At 46.5% G+C, this 17,636-nt stretch overlaps 15 non-coding genes across 15 annotated transcripts; all 15 read left to right on the top strand.

Annotated features, from left to right (window-relative positions):
- The first annotated feature begins 1,175 nt into the window (after positions 1-1,175).
- On the top strand, positions 1,176-1,247 carry trnae-uuc (transfer RNA glutamic acid (anticodon UUC)). Its single transcript has one exon. It is a non-coding gene; the product is annotated as a tRNA-Glu (tRNA).
- Positions 1,248-1,371: 124 nt separating this feature from the next.
- trnay-gua (transfer RNA tyrosine (anticodon GUA)) lies at positions 1,372-1,459 on the top strand. Its single transcript is given in 2 exon segments — positions 1,372-1,408; positions 1,424-1,459. It is a non-coding gene; the product is annotated as a tRNA-Tyr (tRNA).
- Positions 1,460-3,299: 1,840 nt separating this feature from the next.
- Positions 3,300-3,387, top strand: trnay-gua (transfer RNA tyrosine (anticodon GUA)). The gene is given in 2 exon segments: positions 3,300-3,336; positions 3,352-3,387. It is a non-coding gene; the product is annotated as a tRNA-Tyr (tRNA).
- A 1,911-nt stretch (positions 3,388-5,298) lies between these two features.
- On the top strand, positions 5,299-5,386 carry trnay-gua (transfer RNA tyrosine (anticodon GUA)). The gene is given in 2 exon segments: positions 5,299-5,335; positions 5,351-5,386. It is a non-coding gene; the product is annotated as a tRNA-Tyr (tRNA).
- A 1,668-nt stretch (positions 5,387-7,054) lies between these two features.
- trnae-uuc (transfer RNA glutamic acid (anticodon UUC)) lies at positions 7,055-7,126 on the top strand. Its single transcript has one exon. It is a non-coding gene; the product is annotated as a tRNA-Glu (tRNA).
- A 124-nt stretch (positions 7,127-7,250) lies between these two features.
- On the top strand, positions 7,251-7,338 carry trnay-gua (transfer RNA tyrosine (anticodon GUA)). The gene is given in 2 exon segments: positions 7,251-7,287; positions 7,303-7,338. It is a non-coding gene; the product is annotated as a tRNA-Tyr (tRNA).
- Positions 7,339-7,709: 371 nt separating this feature from the next.
- On the top strand, positions 7,710-7,782 carry trnar-acg (transfer RNA arginine (anticodon ACG)). The gene has a single exon. It is a non-coding gene; the product is annotated as a tRNA-Arg (tRNA).
- Positions 7,783-8,589: 807 nt separating this feature from the next.
- trnae-uuc (transfer RNA glutamic acid (anticodon UUC)) lies at positions 8,590-8,661 on the top strand. The gene has a single exon. It is a non-coding gene; the product is annotated as a tRNA-Glu (tRNA).
- Positions 8,662-8,864: 203 nt separating this feature from the next.
- trnay-gua (transfer RNA tyrosine (anticodon GUA)) lies at positions 8,865-8,952 on the top strand. Its single transcript is given in 2 exon segments — positions 8,865-8,901; positions 8,917-8,952. It is a non-coding gene; the product is annotated as a tRNA-Tyr (tRNA).
- Positions 8,953-10,589: 1,637 nt separating this feature from the next.
- On the top strand, positions 10,590-10,661 carry trnae-uuc (transfer RNA glutamic acid (anticodon UUC)). The gene has a single exon. It is a non-coding gene; the product is annotated as a tRNA-Glu (tRNA).
- A 124-nt stretch (positions 10,662-10,785) lies between these two features.
- On the top strand, positions 10,786-10,873 carry trnay-gua (transfer RNA tyrosine (anticodon GUA)). The gene is given in 2 exon segments: positions 10,786-10,822; positions 10,838-10,873. It is a non-coding gene; the product is annotated as a tRNA-Tyr (tRNA).
- A 1,637-nt stretch (positions 10,874-12,510) lies between these two features.
- trnae-uuc (transfer RNA glutamic acid (anticodon UUC)) lies at positions 12,511-12,582 on the top strand. Its single transcript has one exon. It is a non-coding gene; the product is annotated as a tRNA-Glu (tRNA).
- Positions 12,583-14,634: 2,052 nt separating this feature from the next.
- trnay-gua (transfer RNA tyrosine (anticodon GUA)) lies at positions 14,635-14,722 on the top strand. Its single transcript is given in 2 exon segments — positions 14,635-14,671; positions 14,687-14,722. It is a non-coding gene; the product is annotated as a tRNA-Tyr (tRNA).
- Positions 14,723-16,375: 1,653 nt separating this feature from the next.
- Positions 16,376-16,447, top strand: trnae-uuc (transfer RNA glutamic acid (anticodon UUC)). The gene has a single exon. It is a non-coding gene; the product is annotated as a tRNA-Glu (tRNA).
- Positions 16,448-16,650: 203 nt separating this feature from the next.
- trnay-gua (transfer RNA tyrosine (anticodon GUA)) lies at positions 16,651-16,738 on the top strand. Its single transcript is given in 2 exon segments — positions 16,651-16,687; positions 16,703-16,738. It is a non-coding gene; the product is annotated as a tRNA-Tyr (tRNA).
- The last annotated feature ends 898 nt before the right edge of the window (positions 16,739-17,636 follow it).

Raw genomic sequence — 17,636 nt, 5'->3', positions numbered from 1 at the left:
TTTTTTCTCCAAAGTCCAAAACAAAAGGCAACTCTCTAGGCATTCTTCTATTTTTTCCAAAAAAAGGCACATTCTGCACACCCATTCCGATGTCTAGGGGAGACACGGACATGCTTTGGTATTGCCATTCGTCTCACAAAATGCAGGCTGGTGGGCCAGTTGATTCTAGAATGAACAATTTCATTGCTACTCTGTAACCGCTTTACTACTTTGAAGGGTGCAATGCCATGTGGTTTTGATGTCACAGGCTTGCCATTTTGAAGCCTTATCACTAATTGCCACCTGGACATTGAGAATAATTTGTAATCTGCATTAAACTGAACGAGCGAATAATCAGCATATTAAAAATTGGTCTCACTTTCATTATTAACCTCACAACATGTCAGTTTTGTACCTTGACAGACCGACGATAGGCAGTTTTTCCTCTAGATAACGGTTGCCATGTGTGTTTTCAGATGCATGACACAAGTATTTTCACCTGGACAAGACCTTAATTACCAGTTCGAGGTATAAATTCAGCAATCACAGGATTCTGGCCAAAAAACTGAACCTTGTGTGAGTCAACAAACATGTCCCTTGAATGCATGCAACACTATATATTTCAGTAAACCGTCCCTTCGGATGATTCTTGTATTGCCAAATTATTATCACATTGTTACAGTCACACACCAAAAGCAACAGGCCACTACAAAACCCTGCGCCCACACTGGCCACATTTATGGAAAGTGGCCCACAAGCTTGTGGCCAGTTAAAGCTGGCCAGTTCCCATATGGTCTAGCAGTTAGGATTCCTGGTTTTCTCGTACGCAGCCAGGGGTTGACTCCAGTTTTTCCTCTAGATAAAGGTTGCCGTGTGTGTTTTCAAATGGATGACACGAGTATTTTCACTTGGACAAGAGCTTAATTACCAGTTTGAGGAATCAATTCTGCAATCACAGGAATCTGCCCAAATACACTGAACCCCCGGGTTGAGTGAAAAAACAGATTCCCTGAATGCATACAACACTATATAATTCAGAAAACCGTCCTTTTGGATAATTCTTGTTTTGCCAAATTATTATCACTTTGTTACAGTCACAGAACTAAAGCAACAGGCCACTACAAGGTCCTGCGCCCACGCTGACCACATGTATGGAAAGTGCGCCAGAAGCCCATGGCCAGTTTAAAGTGTCCAGATCCCATATGGTCTAGCGGTTAGGATTCCTGGTTTTCACCCAGGCGGCCCGGGTTCAACTCCCGGTATGGGAATGCATGCTCCTTTTTGCTTCCCTCCTCAAAAATCCAGCAAATCTTCCTGCACCAGAAGTGACTTTTTGGCCAGCAGTAGAGCTACAGAACCCTGATATGTCGAGGTTCTGACTAGCCCTTAGCCCCTTCGATAGCTCAGCTGGTAGAGCGGAGGACTGTAGGTTGGAGTGTTGGCCATCCTTAGGTCGCTGGTTCAACTCCGGCTCGAAGGAGGTGTTTTTTTCATGTTCCCACCAATGTTTTGGCTTGGAGCTGGCTTTCTCACAGCTGTCAGCAGAGCTTGAATTCGCAGTCCACAATTGGAAGGCAAAAGAGCTTTCCCTGACTGGGAATCGAACCCGGGCCGCGGCGGTGAGAGCGCCGAATCCTAACCACTAGACCACCAGGGAGGGATGGTGGGCTGGAAGGCTCGTGGGCTGCTGGGCTGGTGGGCTGGAGGGCTGGAGGGCTGGTAGTCTGTTCTCCTGATAACAAGGTGAGAATGAGCAGACATCAATGCTTGCCACCGTCACATCGAAAACCAACAAGTCTGTAACAATCAGGGGTCTTTACTTTTGGTGGGCCAGTGGCGCAATGGATAACGCGTCTGACTACGGATCAGAAGATTCTAGGTTCTACTCCTGGCTGGCTCGCTCTGTGCTTGTTTTTCTCCGGCTTATTTTGTTGTTGTGTTTTTTTTCTCCAAAGTCCAAAAGAAAAGGCAACTCTCTAGGCATTCTTCTATTTTTTCCAAAAAAAGGCACATTCTGCACACCCATTCCGATGTCTAGGGGAGACACGGACATGCTTTGGTATTGCCATTCGTCTCACAAAATGCAGGCTGGTGGGCCAGTTGATTCTAGAAAGAACAATTTCATCGCTACTCTGTAACCGCTTTACTACTTTGAAGGGTGCAATGCCATGTGGTTTTGATGTCACAGGCTTGCCATTTTGAAGCCTTATCACTAATTGCCACCTGGACATTGAGAATAATTTGTAATCTGCATTAAACTGAACGAGCGAATAATCAGCAATTTTGCGGATTAAAAATTGGTCTCACTTTCATTATTAACCTCACAACATGTCAGTTTTGTACCTTGACAGACCGACGATAGGCAGTTTTTCCTCTAGATAACGGTTGCCATGTGTGTTTTCAGATGCATGACACAAGTATTTTCACCTGGACAAGACCTTAATTACCAGTTCGAGGTATAAATTCAGCAATCACAGGATTCTGGCCAAAAAACTGAACCATGTGTGAGTCAACAAACATGTCCCTTGAATGCATGCAACACTATATATTTCAGTAAACCGTCCCTTCGGATGATTCTTGTATTGCCAAATTATTATCACATTGTTACAGTCACACACCAAAAGCAACAGGCCACTACAAAACCCTGCGCCCACACTGGCCACATTTATGGAAAGTGGCCCACAAGCTTGTGGCCAGTTAAAGCTGGCCAGTTCCCATATGGTCTAGCAGTTAGGATTCCTGGTTTTCTTGTACGCAGCCAGGGGTTGACTCCAGTTTTTCCTCTAGATAAAGGTTGCCGTGTGTGTTTTCAAATGGATGACACGAGTATTTTCACTTGGACAAGAGCTTAATTACCAGTTTGAGGAATCAATTCTGCAATCACAGGAATCTGCCCAAATACACTGAACCCCCGGGTTGAGTGAAAAAACAGATTCCCTGAATGCATACAACACTATATAATTCAGAAAACCGTCCTTTTGGATAATTCTTGTTTTGCCAAATTATTATCACATTGTTACAGTCCCAGAACTAAAGCAACAGGCCACTACAAGGTCCTGCGCCCACGCTGACCACATGTATGGAAAGTGCGCCAGAAGCCCATGGCCAGTTTAAAGTGTCCAAAGCCCATACGGTCTAGCGGTTAGGATTCCTGGTGTTCACCCAGGCGGCCCGGGTTCAACTCCCGGTATGGGAATGCATGCTCCTTTTTGCTTCCCTCCTCAAAAATCCAGCAAATCTTCCTGCACCAGAAGTGACTTTTTGGCCAGCAGTAGAGCTACAGAACCCTGATAGGTCGAGGTTCTGACTAGCCCTTTGCCCCTTCGATAGCTCAGCTGGTAGAGCGGAGGACTGTAGGTTGGAGTGTTGGCCATCCTTAGGTCGCTGGTTCAACTCCGGCTCGAAGGAGGTGTTTTTTTCATGTTCCCACCAATGTTTTGGCTTGGAGCTGGCTTTCTCACAGCTGTCAGCAGAGCTTGAATTCGCAGTCCACAATTGGAAGGCAAAAGAGCTTTCCCTGACCGGGAATCGAACCCGGGCCGCGGCGGTGAGAGCGCCGAATCCTAACCACTAGACCACCAGGGAGGGATGGTGGGCTGGAGGGCTCGTGGGCTGCTGGGCTGGTGGGCTGGAGGGCTGGAGGGCTGGTAGTCTGTTCTCCTGATAACAAGGTGAGAATGAGCAGACATCAATGCTTGCCACCGTCACATCGAAAACCAACAAGTCTGTAACAATCGGGGGCCTTTACTTTTGTTGGGCCAGTGGCGCAATGGATAACGCATCTGACTACGGATCAGAAGATTCTAGGTTCGACTCCTGGCTGGCTCGCTCTGTGCTTGTTTTTCTCCGGCTTATTTTGTTGTTGTGTTTTTTTTCTCCAAAGTCCAAAAGAAAAGGCAACTCTCTAGGCATTCTTCTATTTTTTCCAAAAAAAGGCACATTCTGCACACCCATTCCGATGTCTAGGGGAGACACGGACATGCTTTGGTATTGCCATTCGTCTCACAAAATGCAGGCTGGTGGGCCAGTTGATTCTAGAATGAACAATTTCATCGCTACTCTGTAACCGCTTTACTACTTTGAAGGGTGCAATGCCATGTGGTTTTGATGTCACAGGCTTGCCATTTTGAAGCCTTATCACTAATTGCCACCTGGACATTGAGAATAATTTGTAATCTGCATTAAACTGAACGAGCGAATAATCAGCATATTAAAAATTGGTCTCACTTTCATTATTAACCTCACAACATGTCAGTTTTGTACCTTGACAGACCGACGATAGGCAGTTTTTCCTCTAGATAACGGTTGCCATGTGTGTTTTCAGATGCATGACACAAGTATTTTCACCTGGACAAGACCTTAATTACCAGTTCGAGGTATAAATTCAGCAATCACAGGATTCTGGCCAAAAAACTGAACCATGTGTGAGTCAACAAACATGTCCCTTGAATGCATGCAACACTATATATTTCAGTAAACCGTCCCTTCGGATGATTCTTGTATTGCCAAATTATTATCACATTGTTACAGTCACACACCAAAAGCAACAGGCCACTACAAAACCCTGCGCCCACACTGGCCACATTTATGGAAAGTGGCCCACAAGCTTGTGGCCAGTTAAAGCTGGCCAGTTCCCATATGGTCTAGCAGTTAGGATTCCTGGTTTTCTCGTACGCAGCCAGGGGTTGACTCCAGTTTTTCCTCTAGATAAAGGTTGCCGTGTGTGTTTTCAAATGGATGACAGGAGTATTTTCACTTGGACAAGAGCTTAATTACCAGTTTGAGGAATCAATTCTGCAATCACAGGAATCTGCCCAAATACACTGAACCCCCGGGTTGAGTGAAAAAACAGATTCCCTGAATGCATACAACACTATATAATTCAGAAAACCGTCCTTTTGGATAATTCTTGTTTTGCCAAATTATTATCACATTGTTACAGTCACAGAACTAAAGCAACAGGCCACTACAAGGTCCTGCGCCCACGCTGACCACATGTATGGAAAGTGCGCCAGAAGCCCATGGCCAGTATAAAGTGTCCAAATCCCAAATGGTCTAGCGGTTAGGATTCCTGGTTTTCACCCAGGCGGCCCGGGTTCAACTCCCGGTATGGGAATGCATGCTCCTTTTTGCTTCCCTCCTCAAAAATCCCGCAAATCTTCCTGCACCAGAAGTGACTTTTTGGCCAGCAGTAGAGCTACAGAACCCTGATATGTCGAGGTTCTGATCCAGCAAATCTTCCTGCACCAGAAGTGACTTTTTGGCCAGCAGTAGAGCTACAGAACCCTGATATGTCGAGGTTCTGACTAGCCCTTAGCCCCTTCGATAGCTCAGCTGGTAGAGCGGAGGACTGTAGGTTGGAGTGTTGGCCATCCTTAGGTCGCTGGTTCAACTCCGGCTCGAAGGAGGTGTTTTTTTCATGTTCCCACCAATGTTTTGGCTTGGAGCTGGCTTTCTCACAGCTGTCAGCAGAGCTTGAATTCGCAGTCCACAATTGGAAGGCAAAAGAGCTTTCCCTGACCGGGAATCGAACCCGGGCCGCGGCGGTGAGAGCGCTGAATCCTAACCACTAGACCACCAGGGATGGATGGTGGGCTGGAGGGCTCGTGGGCTGGTGGGCAGGAGGGCTGGAGTGCTCGTGGGCTTGTGGGCTGGTGGGCTGGTGGGCTGGAGGGCTGGTAGTCTGTTCTCCTGATAACAAGGTGAGAATGAGCAGACATCAATTCTTGCCACCGTCACATCGAAAACCAACAAGTCTGTAACAATCGGGGGTCTTTACTAATGGTGGGCCAGTGGCGCAATGGATAACGCGTCTGACTACGGATCAGAAGATTCTAGGTTTGACTCCTGGCTGGCTCGCTCTGTGCTTGTTTTTCTATGGCTTATTTTGTTGTTGTGTTTTTTTTCTCCAAAGTCCAAAAGAAAAGGCAACTCTCTAGGCATTCTTCTATTTTTTCCAAAAAAAGGCACATTCTGCACACCCATTCCGATGTCTAGGGGAGACACGGACATGCTTTGGTATTGCCATTCGTCTCACAAAATGCAGGCTGGTGGGCCAGTTGATTCTAGAAAGAACAATTTCATCGCTACTCTGTAACCGCTTTACTACTTTGAAGGGTGCAATGCCATGTGGTTTTGATGTCACAGGCTTGCCATTTTGAAGCCTTATCACTAATTGCCACCTGGACATTGAGAATAATTTGTAATCTGCATTAAACTGAACGAGCGAATAATCAGCATATTAAAAATTGGTCTCACTTTCATTATTAAACTCACAACATGTCAGTTTTGTACCTTGACAGACCGACGATAGGCTGTTTTTCCTCTAGATAACGGTTGCCATGTGTGTTTTCAGATGCATGACACAAGTATTTTCACCTGGACAAGACCTTAATTACCAGTTCGAGGTATAAATTCAGCAATCACAGGATTCTGGCCAAAAAACTGAACCTTGTGTGAGTCAACAAACATGTCCCTTGAATGCATGCAACACTATATATTTCAGTAAACCGTCCCTTCGGATGATTCTTGTATTGCCAAATTATTATCACATTGTTACAGTCACACACCAAAAGCAACAGGCCACTACAAAACCCTGCGCCCACACTGGCCACATTTATGGAAAGTGGCCCACAAGCTTGTGGCCAGTTAAAGCTGGCCAGTTCCCATATGGTCTAGCAGTTAGGATTCCTGGTTTTCTTGTACGCAGCCAGGGGTTGACTCCAGTTTTTCCTCTAGATAAAGGTTGCCATGTGTGTTTTCAAATGGATGACACGAGTATTTTCACTTGGACAAGAGCTTAATTACCAGTTTGAGGAATCAATTCTGCAATCACAGGAATCTGCCCAAATACACTGAACCCCCGGGTTGAGTGAAAAAACAGATTCCCTGAATGCATACAACACTATATAATTCAGAAAACCGTCCTTTTGGATAATTCTTGTTTTGCCAAATTATTATCACATTGTTACAGTCACAGAACTAAAGCAACAGGCCACTACAAGGTCCTGCGCCCACGCTGACCACATGTATGGAAAGTGCGCCAGAAGCCCATGGCCAGTTTAAAGTGTTCAGATCCCATATGGTCTAGCGGTTAGGATTCCTGGTTTTCACCCAGGCGGCCCGGGTTCAACTCCCGGTATGGGAATGCATGCTCCTTTTTGCTTCCCTCCTCAAAAATCCAGCAAATCTTCCTGCACCAGAAGTGACTTTTTGGCCAGCAGTAGAGCTACAGAACCCTGATATGTCGAGGTTCTGACTAGCCCTTAGCCCCTTCGATAGCTCAGCTGGTAGAGCGGAGGACTGTAGGTTGGAGTGTTGGCCATCCTTAGGTCGCTGGTTCAACTCCGGCTCGAAGGAGGTGTTTTTTTCATGTTCCCACCAATGTTTTGGCTTGGAGCTTGCTTTCTCACAGCTGTCAGCAGAGCTTGAATTCGCAGTCCACAATTGGAAGGCAAAAGAGCTTTCCCTGACCGGGAATCGAACCCGGGCCGCGGCGGTGAGAGCGCCGAATCCTAACCACTAGACCACCAGGGAGGGCTGGAGGGCTCGTGGGCTGGTGGGCTGGTGGGCAGGAGGGCTGGAGGGCTCGTGGGCTGGTGGGCTGGTGGGCTGGAGGGCTGGTAGTCTGTTCTCCTGATAACAAGGTGAGAATGAGCAGACATCAATGCTTGCCATCGTCACATCGAAAACCAACAAGTCTGTAACAATCGGGGGTCTTTACTAATGGTGGGCCAGTGGCGCAATGGATAACGCGTCTGACTACGGATCAGAAGATTCTAGGTTCGACTCCTGGCTGGCTCGCTCTGTGCTTGTTTTTCTCCGGCTTATTTTGTTGTTGTGTTTTTTTTCTCCAAAGTCCAAAAGAAAAGGCAACTCTCTAGGCATTCTTCTATTTTTTCCAAAAAAAGGCACATTCTGCACACCCATTCCGATGTCTAGGGGAGACACGGACATGCTTTGGTATTGCCATTCATCTCACAAAATGCTGGCTGGTGGGCCAGTTGATTCTAGAATGAACAATTTAATCGCTACTCTGTAACCGCTTTACTACTTTGAAGGGTGCAATGCCATGTGGTTTTGATGTCACAGGCTTGCCATTTTGAAGCCTTATCACTAATTGCCACCTGGACATTGAGAATAATTTGTAATCTGCATTAAACTGAACGAGCGAATAATCAGCATATTAAAAATTGGTCTCACTTTCATTATTAACCTCACAAAATGTCAGTTTTGTACCTTGACAGACCGACGATAGGCAGTTTTTCCTCTAGATAACGGTTGCCATGTGTGTTTTCAAATGGATGACACGAGTATTTTCACTTGGACAAGAGCTTAATTACCAGTTTTAGGAATCAATTCTGCAATCACAGGAATCTGCCCAAATACACTGAACCCCCGGGTTGAGTGAAAAAACAGATTCCCTGAATGCATACAACACTATATAATTCAGAAAACCGTCCTTTTGCATAATTCTTGTTTTGCCAAATTATTATCACATTGTTACAGTCACAGAACTAAAGCACCAGGCCACTACAAGGTCCTGCGCCCACGCTGACCACATGTATGGAAAGTGCGCCAGAAGCCCATGGCCAGTTTAAAGTGTCCAAATCCCATATGGTCTAGCGGTTAGGATTCCTGGTTTTCACCCAGGCGGCCCGGGTTCAACTCCCGGTATGGGAATGCATGCTCCTTTTTGCTTCCCTCCTCAAAAATCCAGCAAATCTTCCTGCACCAGAAGTGACTTTTTGGCCAGCAGTAGAGCTACAGAACCCTGATATGTCGAGGTTCTGATCCAGCAAATCTTCCTGCACCAGAAGTGACTTTTTGTCCAGCAGTAGAGCTACAGAACCCTGATATGTCGAGGTTCTGACTAGCCCTTAGCCCCTTCGATAGCTCAGCTGGTAGAGCGGAGGACTGTAGGTTGGAGTGTTGGCCATCCTTAGGTCGCTGGTTCAACTCCGGCTCGAAGGAGGTGTTTTTTTCATGTTCCCACCAATGTTTTGGCTTGGAGCTGGCTTTCTCACAGCTGTCAGCAGAGCTTGAATTCGCAGTCCACAATTGGAAGGCAAAAGAGCTTTCCCTGACCGGGAATCGAACCCGGGCCGCGGCGGTGAGAGCGCCGAATCCTAACCACTAGACCACCAGGGAGGGATGGTGGGCTGGAGGGCTCGTGGGCTGCTGGGCTGGTGGGCTGGAGGGCTGGAGGGCTGGTAGTCTGTTCTCCTGATAACAAGGTGAGAATGAGCAGACATCAATGCTTGCCACCGTCACATCGAAAACCAACAAGTCTGTAACAATCGGGGGTCTTTACTTTTGGTGGGCCAGTGGCGCAATGGATAACACGTCTGACTACGGATCAGAAGATTCTAGGTTCGACTCCTGGCTGGCTCGCTCTGTGCTTGTTTTTCTCCGGCTTATTTTGTTGTTGTGTTTTTTTTTCTCCAAAGTCCAAAAGAAAAGGCAACTCTCTAGGCATTCTTCTATTTTTTCCAAAAAAAGGCACATTCTGCACACTCATTCCGATGTCTAGGGGAGACACGGACATGCTTTGGTATTGCCATTCGTCTCACAAAATGCAGGCTGGTGGGCCAGTTGATTCTAGAATGAACAATTTCATCGCTACTCTGTAACCGCTTTACTACTTTGAAGGGTGCAATGCCATGTGGTTTTGATGTCACAGGCTTGCCATTTTGAAGCCTTATCACTAATTGCCACCTGGACATTGAGAATAATTTGTAATCTGCATTAAACTGAACGAGCGAATAATCAGCATATTAAAAATTGGTCTCACTTTCATTATTAACCTCACAACATGTCAGTTTTGTACCTTGACAGACCGATGATAGGCAGTTTTTCCTCTAGATAACGGTTGCCATGTGTGTTTTCAGATGCATGACACAAGTATTTTCACCTGGACAAGACCTTAATTACCAGTTCGAGGTATAAATTCAGCAATCACAGGATTCTGGCCAAAAAACTGAACCATGTGTGAGTCAACAAACATGTCCCTTGAATGCATGCAACACTATATATTTCAGTAAACCGTCCCTTCGGATGATTCTTGTATTGCCAAATTATTATCACATTGTTACAGTCACACACCAAAAGCAACAGGCCACTACAAAACCCTGCGCCCACACTGGCCACATTTATGGAAAGTGGCCCACAAGCTTGTGGCCAGTTAAAGCTGGCCAGTTCCCATATGGTCTAGCAGTTAGGATTCCTGGTTTTCTCGTACGCAGCCAGGGGTTGACTCCAGTTTTTCCTCTAGATAAAGGTTGCCGTGTGTGTTTTCAAATGGATGACACGAGTATTTTCACTTGGACAAGAGCTTAATTACCAGTTTGAGGAATCAATTCTGCAATCACAGGAATCTGCCCAAATACACTGAACCCCCGGGTTGAGTGAAAAAACAGATTCCCTGAATGCATACAACACTATATAATTCAGAAAACCGTCCTTTTGGATAATTCTTGTTTTGCCAAATTATTATCACTTTGTTACAGTCACAGAACTAAAGCAACAGGCCACTACAAGGTCCTGCGCCCACGCTGACCACATGTATGGAAAGTGCGCCAGAAGCCCATGGCCAGTTTAAAGTGTCCAGATCCCATATGGTCTAGCGGTTAGGATTCCTGGTTTTCACCCAGGCGGCCCGGGTTCAACTCCCGGTATGGGAATGCATGCTCCTTTTTGCTTCCCTCCTCAAAAATCCAGCAAATCTTCCTGCACCAGAAGTGACTTTTTGGCCAGCAGTAGAGCTACAGAACCCTGATATGTCGAGGTTCTGACTAGCCCTTAGCCCCTTCGATAGCTCAGCTGGTAGAGCGGAGGACTGTAGGTTGGAGTGTTGGCCATCCTTAGGTCGCTGGTTCAACTCCGGCTCGAAGGAGGTGTTTTTTTCATGTTCCCACCAATGTTTTGGCTTGGAGCTGGCTTTCTCACAGCTGTCAGCAGAGCTTGAATTCGCAGTCCACAATTGGAAGGCAAAAGAGCTTTCCCTGACCGGGAATCGAACCCGGGCCGCGGCGGTGAGAGCGCCGAATCCTAACCACTAGACCACCAGGGAGGGATGGTGGGCTGGAAGGCTCGTGGGCTGCTGGGCTGGTGGGCTGGAGGGCTGGAGGGCTGGTAGTCTGTTCTCCTGATAACAAGGTGAGAATGAGCAGACATCAATGCTTGCCACCGTCACATCGAAAACCAACAAGTCTGTAACAATCGGGGGTCTTTACTTTTGGTGGGCCAGTGGCGCAATGGATAACACGTCTGACTACGGATCAGAAGATTCTAGGTTCGACTCCTGGCTGGCTCGCTCTGTGCTTGTTTTTCTCCGGCTTATTTTGTTGTTGTGTTTTTTTTTCTCCAAAGTCCAAAAGAAAAGGCAACTCTCTAGGCATTCTTCTATTTTTTCCAAAAAAAGGCACATTCTGCACACCCATTCCGATGTCTAGGGGAGACACGGACATGCTTTGGTATTGCCATTCGTCTCACAAAATGCAGGCTGGTGGGCCAGTTGATTCTAGAATGAACAATTTCATCGCTACTCTGTAACCGCTTTACTACTTTGAAGGGTGCAATGCCATGTGGTTTTGATGTCACAGGCTTGCCATTTTGAAGCCTTATCACTAATTGCCACCTGGACATTGAGAATAATTTGTAATCTGCATTAAACTGAACGAGCGAATAATCAGCATATTAAAAATTGGTCTCACTTTCATTATTAACCTCACAACATGTCAGTTTTGTACCTTGACAGACCGACGATAGGCAGTTTTTCCTCTAGATAACGGTTGCCATGTGTGTTTTCAGATGCATGACACAAGTATTTTCACCTGGACAAGACCTTAATTACCAGTTCGAGGTATAAATTCAGCAATCACAGGATTCTGGCCAAAAAACTGAACCATGTGTGAGTCAACAAACATGTCCCTTGAATGCATGCAACACTATATATTTCAGTAAACCGTCCCTTCGGATGATTCTTGTATTGCCAAATTATTATCACATTGTTACAGTCACACACCAAAAGCAACAGGCCACTACAAAACCCTGCGCCCACACTGGCCACATTTATGGAAAGTGGCCCACAAGCTTGTGGCCAGTTAAAGCTGGCCAGTTCCCATATGGTCTAGCAGTTAGGATTCCTGGTTTTCTCGTACGCAGCCAGGGGTTGACTCCAGTTTTTCCTCTAGATAAAGGTTGCCGTGTGTGTTTTCAAATGGATGACACGAGTATTTTCACTTGGACAAGAGCTTAATTACCAGTTTGAGGAATCAATTCTGCAATCACAGGAATCTGCCCAAATACACTGAACCCCCGGGTTGAGTGAAAAAACAGATTCCCTGAATGCATACAACACTATATAATTCAGAAAACCGTCCTTTTGGATAATTCTTGTTTTGCCAAATTATTATCACTTTGTTACAGTCACAGAACTAAAGCAACAGGCCACTACAAGGTCCTGCGCCCACGCTGACCACATGTATGGAAAGTGCGCCAGAAGCCCATGGCCAGTTTAAAGTGTCCAGATCCCATATGGTCTAGCGGTTAGGATTCCTGGTTTTCACCCAGGCGGCCCGGGTTCAACTCCCGGTATGGGAATGCATGCTCCTTTTTGCTTCCCTCCTCAAAAATCCAGCAAATCTTCCTGCACCAGAAGTGACTTTTTGGCCAGCAGTAGAGCTACAGAACCCTGATATGTCGAGGTTCTGACTAGCCCTTAGCCTCTTCGATAGCTCAGCTGGTAGAGCGGAGGACTGTAGGTTGGAGTGTTGGCCATCCTTAGGTCGCTGGTTCAACTCCGGCTCGAAGGAGGTGTTTTTTTCATGTTCCCACCAATGTTTTGGCTTGGAGCTGGCTTTCTCACAGCTGTCAGCAGAGCTTGAATTCGCAGTCCACAATTGGAAGGCAAAAGAGCTTTCCCTGACCGGGAATCGAACCCGGGCCGCGGCGGTGAGAGCGCCGAATCCTAACCACTAGACCACCAGGGAGGGATGGTGGGCTGGAAGGCTCGTGGGCTGCTGGGCTGGTGGGCTGGAGGGCTGGAGGGCTGGTAGTCTGTTCTCCTGGTAACAAGGTGAGAATCAGCAGACATCAATGCTTGCCACCGTCACATCGAAAACCAACAAGTCTGTAACAATCAGGGGTCTTTACTTTTGGTGGGCCAGTGGCGCAATGGATAACGCGTCTGACTACGGATCAGAAGATTCTAGGTTCTACTCCTGGCTGGCTCGCTCTGTGCTTGTTTTTCTCCGGCTTATTTTGTTGTTGTGTTTTTTTTCTCCAAAGTCCAAAAGAAAAGGCAACTCTCTAGGCATTCTTCTATTTTTTCCAAAAAAAGGCACATTCTGCACACCCATTCCGATGTCTAGGGGAGACACGGACATGCTTTGGTATTGCCATTCGTCTCACAAAATGCAGGCTGGTGGGCCAGTTGATTCTAGAAAGAACAATTTCATCGCTACTCTGTAACCGCTTTACTACTTTGAAGGGTGCAATGCCATGTGGTTTTGATGTCACAGGCTTGCCATTTTGAAGCCTTATCACTAATTGCCACCTGGACATTGAGAATAATTTGTAATCTGCATTAAACTGAACGAACGAATAATCAGCAATTTTGCGGATTAAAAATTGGTCTCACTTTCATTATTAACCTCACAACATGTCAGTTTTGTACCTTGACAAACCGACGATAGGCAGTTTTTCCTCTAGATAACGGTTGCCATGTGTGTTTTCAGATGCATGACACAAGTATTTTCACCTGGACAAGACCTTAATTACCAGTTCGAGGTATAAATTCAGCAATCACAGGATTCTGGCCAAAACACTGAACCATGTGTGAGTCAACAAACATGTCCCTTGAATGCATGCAACACTATATATTTCAGTAAACCGTCCCTTCGGATGATTCTTGTATTGCCAAATTATTATCACATTGTTACAGTCACACACCAAAAGCAACAGGCCACTACAAAACCCTGCGCCCACACTGGCCACATTTATGGAAAGTGGCCCACAAGCTTGTGGCCAGTTAAAGCTGGCCAGTTCCCATATGGTCTAGCAGTTAGGATTCCTGGTTTTCTTGTACGCAGCCAGGGGTTGACTCCAGTTTTTCCTCTAGATAAAGGTTGCCGTGTGTGTTTTCAAATGGATGACACGAGTATTTTCACTTGGACAAGAGCTTAATTACCAGTTTGAGGAATCAATTCTGCAATCACAGCAATCTGCCCAAATACACTGAACCCCCGGGTTGAGTGAAAAAACAGATTCCCTGAATGCATACAACACTATATAATTCAGAAAACCGTCCTTTTGGATAATTCTTGTTTTGCCAAATTATTATCACATTGTTACAGTCACAGAACTAAAGCAACAGGCCACTACAAGGTCCTGCGCCCACGCTGACCACATGTATGGAAAGTGCGCCAGAAGCCCATGGCCAGTTTAAAGTGTCCAAAGCCCATACGGTCTAGCGGTTAGGATTCCTGGTTTTCACCCAGGCGGCCCGGGTTCAACTCCCGGTATGGGAATGCATGCTCCTTTTTGCTTCCCTCCTCAAAAATCCAGCAAATCTTCCTGCACCAGAAGTGACTTTTTGGCCAGCAGTAGAGCTACAGAACCCTGATAGGTCGAGGTTCTGACTAGCCCTTAGCCCCTTCGATAGCTCAGCTGGTAGAGCGGAGGACTGTAGGTTGGAGTGTTGGCCATCCTTAGGTCGCTGGTTCAACTCCGGCTCGAAGGAGGTGTTTTTTTCATGTTCCCACCAATGTTTTGGCTTGGAGCTGGCTTTCTCACAGCTGTCAGCAGAGCTTGAATTCGCAGTCCACAATTGGAAGGCAAAAGAGCTTTCCCTGACCGGGAATCGAACCCGGGCCGCGGCGGTGAGAGCGCCGAATCCTAACCACTAGACCACCAGGGAGGGATGGTGGGCTGGAGGGCTCGTGGGCTGCTGGGCTGGTGGGCTGGAGGGCTGGAGGGCTGGAGGGCTGGAGGGCTGGTAGTCTGTTCTCCTGATAACAAGGTGAGAATGAGCAGACATCAATGCTTGCCACCGTCACATCGAAAACCAACAAGTCTGTAACAATCGGGGGCCTTTACTTTTGGTGGGCCAGTTTCGCAATGGATAACGCATCTGACTACGGATCAGAAGATTCTAGGTTCGACTCCTGGCTGGCTCGCTCTGTGCTTGTTTTTCTCCGGCTTATTTTGTTGTTGTGTTTTTTTTTCTCCAAAGTCCAAAAGAAAAGGCAACTCTCTAGGCATTCTTCTATTTTTTCCAAAAAAAGGCACATTCTGCACACCCATTCCGATGTCTAGGGGAGACACGGACATGCTTTGGTATTGCCATTCGTCTCACAAAATGCAGGCTGGTGGGCCAGTTGATTCTAGAATGAACAATTTCATCGCTACTCTGTAACCGCTTTACTACTTTGAAGGGTGCAATGCCATGTGGTTTTGATGTCACAGGCTTGCCATTTTGAAGCCTTATCACTAATTGCCACCTGGACATTGAGAATAATTTGTAATCTGCATTAAACTGAACGAGCGAATAATCAGCATATTAAAAATTGGTCTCACTTTCATTATTAACCTCACAACATGTCAGTTTTGTACCTTGACAGACCGATGATAGGCAGTTTTTCCTCTAGATAACGGTTGCCATGTGTGTTTTCAGATGCATGACACAAGTATTTTCACCTGGACAAGACCTTAATTACCAGTTCGAGGTATAAATTCAGCAATCACAGGATTCTGGCCAAAAAACTGAACCATGTGTGAGTCAACAAACATGTCCCTTGAATGCATGCAACACTATATATTTCAGTAAACCGTCCCTTCGGATGATTCTTGTATTGCCAAATTATTATCACATTGTTACAGTCACACACCAAAAGCAACAGGCCACTACAAAACCCTGCGCCCACACTGGCCACATTTATGGAAAGTGGCCCACAAGCTTGTGGCCAGTTAAAGCTGGCCAGTTCCCATATGGTCTAGCAGTTAGGATTCCTGGTTTTCTCGTACGCAGCCAGGGGTTGACTCCAGTTTTTCCTCTAGATAAAGGTTGCCGTGTGTGTTTTCAAATGGATGACACGAGTATTTTCACTTGGACAAGAGCTTAATTACCAGTTTGAGGAATCAATTCTGCAATCACAGGAATCTGCCCAAATACACTGAACCCCCGGGTTGAGTGAAAAAACAGATTCCCTGAATGCATACAACACTATATAATTCAGAAAACCGTCCTTTTGGATAATTCTTGTTTTGCCAAATTATTATCACATTGTTACAGTCACAGAACTAAAGCAACAGGCCACTACAAGGTCCTGCGCCCACGCTGACCACATGTATGGAAAGTGCGCCAGAAGCCCATGGCCAGTTTAAAGTGTCCAAATCCCATATGGTCTAGCGGTTAGGATTCCTGGTTTTCACCCAGGCGGCCCGGGTTCAACTCCCGGTATGGGAATGCATGCTCCTTTTTGCTTCCCTCCTCAAAAATCCAGCAAATCTTCCTGCACCAGAAGTGACTTTTTGGCCAGCAGTAGAGCTACAGAACCCTGATATGTCGAGGTTCTGATCCAGCAAATCTTCCTGCACCAGAAGTGACTTTTTGGCCAGCAGTAGAGCTACAGAACCCTGATATGTCGAGGTTCTGACTAGCCCTTAGCCCCTTCGATAGCTCAGCTGGTAGAGCGGAGGACTGTAGGTTGGAGTGTTGGCCATCCTTAGGTCGCTGGTTCAACTCCGGCTCGAAGGAGGTGTTTTTTTCATGTTCCCACCAATGTTTTGGCTTGGAGCTGGCTTTCTCACAGCTGTCAGCAGAGCTTGAATTCGCAGTCCACAATTGGAAGGCAAAAGAGCTTTCCCTGACCGGGAATCGAACCCGGGCCGCGGCGGTGAGAGCGCCGAATCCTAACCACTAGACCACCAGGGATGGATGGTGGGCTGGAGGGCTCGTGGGCTGGTGGGCAGGAGGGCTGGAGTGCTCGTGGGCTTGTGGGCTGGTGGGCTGGTGGGCTGGAGGGCTGGTAGTCTGTTCTCCTGATAACAAGGTGAGAATGAGCAGACATCAATGCTTGCCACCGTCACATCGAAAACCAACAAGTCTGTAACAATCGGGGGTCTTTACTAATGGTGGGCCAGTGGCGCAATGGATAACGCGTCTGACTACGGATCAGAAGATTCTAGGTTTGACTCCTGGCTGGCTCGCTCTGTGCTTGTTTTTCTCCGGCTTATTTTGTTGTTGTGTTTTTTTTCTCCAAAGTCCAAAAGAAAAGGCAACTCTCTAGGCATTCTTCTATTTTTTCCAAAAAAAGGCACATTCTGCACACCCATTCCGATGTCTAGGGGAGACACGGACATGCTTTGGTATTGCCATTCGTCTCACAAAATGCAGGCTGGTGGGCCAGTTGATTCTAGAAAGAACAATTTCATCGCTACTCTGTAACCGCTTTACTACTTTGAAGGGTGCAATGCCATGTGGTTTTGATGTCACAGGCTTGCCATTTTGAAGCCTTATCACTAATTGCCACCTGGACATTGAGAATAATTTGTAATCTGCATTAAACTGAACGAGCGAATAATCAGCATATTAAAAATTGGTCTCACTTTCATTATTAAACTCACAACATGTCAGTTTTGTACCTTGACAGACC

Source organism: Carassius gibelio, chromosome A11 (genome assembly GCF_023724105.1).
Source record: "Carassius gibelio isolate Cgi1373 ecotype wild population from Czech Republic chromosome A11, carGib1.2-hapl.c, whole genome shotgun sequence".
Lineage (NCBI taxonomy): Eukaryota > Metazoa > Chordata > Actinopteri > Cypriniformes > Cyprinidae > Carassius > Carassius gibelio.
Note: the sequence above shows the minus strand (reverse complement) of the source record. Positions and strands in the feature narration are given on the sequence as shown.